Here is a 1,735-nt window from a genome sequence, read left to right on the forward strand (position 1 = left end):
AATTATCAGCATAAACCTCACTTGGTAACGAGTAATGGGGAGAGGTTGATAGTATAAAACGTGAGAAACTGCTCCCTCTGAAGTGACGTACTTTTCGAGAAAGAAGTAATTTTCCCAGAATTTGATTTCGAGACCTCAGATTTAGAATTTGAGGTTTTGAAATCAAGCATCTGAAAGTACACAACTTCGTAAGACAAGGGTGTTTTTTTGTTTTTCTTCTTTCTTTTATAGTTATCTCGCAACTCCGACAACCAATCAAGCTCAAATTTTAACAGGTTTGTTATTTTATGCATATATGTTGAGATACACCAAGTGAGAATAAGTGAATGTTGTTGTCTTATAATGAATGTCTAACTATGTGTTAAGTGTCAACGTGAAGTGGGTGCGGTGCAGAATCACGAGGCTCGAGTGCTCATCCTCAGAGCGCGCTCTCTGTAGCTTCGTGTGTAGTCTGTGTTCAGGGCGTAATTTAACATCATTCCCTCGCGGTAAGCTAGTCTCTTCTACAGTCGCCAATATTTTATTAGTTCATATTTCTTCAAACACATTTAGCTTTTTGACAATAATACACACTTGAAAGGGTTTGCGTACTTGTGCATGTATGCATGACATCATCATGGTAACAAACCTACTAAACTTTCATTTAAACAACCCGAACACCTAGTGTTTATTTTAACAAACACTACACTTATAGCTCTTCTTCTCAGCGTCCCTTGTCCGCTAACAAAAGCACCTTTCCCAAACTTGTATGAACTTCCAACTTCACATAGATAGACATTTATTAGGAGAGGACACCGTTTAATGTACGTCATGATGACGTCATCCACTCTTGAGTTATGAAAATTCAAAGTTTATTTTCTTCTAAAAATCTTAAAGGTTTATTACAGAATTGGTTTTGCTAGAAAAAAGTTGCTTGCAGTGTAAGCACTTTATGTAATCCACCATATACATTAATTGACAAGCCTGTAGAAGTTCGAGATTGATCAGCCATCTAGGTCACGAGAGAGTAGTGCAAAGCCGATTACAAATTTTGCATTGCATCGATGCCAAAACAAAAATGAATAAAACGCTCACTGAGCGATAATCTCCAAACCCAAAATTACATCATTTGTTTCTCATCAAAATAATATGAAATTTCAGAAAGAAATATTTCAAGGGATGTTTTCTGCTATCATCATCGTTAGATAGACTGTGTAAGTTTCGTGTAATTATGTAATGTTCACCATTTTTGTTTCTAACCATTAATCTGTTATTATACATTACAACCGATACATTATCGGAAAGGTCATTAAAAACTGCGTTTTTACACAGACATGGCCCCATTTTCTTCCGATTAAAATCTAAAGTTGAACATTTTAAAAACTCATGTCTAAAGAACTACGTATTTTCCAAATGCATTGGTCCTATAGAGTTTACACGTATGCCTAAAACGTATAGTGTGTACAGTAGTGCAGAATCGGCTGCTCTTTGGTTCAGAAGAGAGAGAATAATTTAGATGTGAATTTGTGCCATAGCGTGATACTGTCAAGACTAATGACTTAACAATTAATCGGTTCGTTCATTTAATTCCAGGTAAAAGCCGTCATAAACTAATTTTGTTCAATAAAAAACCAATCACCATTAAAATTACCGGTACCCGTTAACGAGAGGCACCTATTGTTCCCTAATGACTCATCAATTCTGGACCGGAGATGATAATAATATCAAACGGCATCATTCACGAAAAGTACGATAA

The sequence above is a fragment of the Asterias amurensis genome, chromosome 10, assembly GCF_032118995.1.
Source record: "Asterias amurensis chromosome 10, ASM3211899v1".
Classification (NCBI taxonomy): domain Eukaryota; kingdom Metazoa; phylum Echinodermata; class Asteroidea; order Forcipulatida; family Asteriidae; genus Asterias; species Asterias amurensis.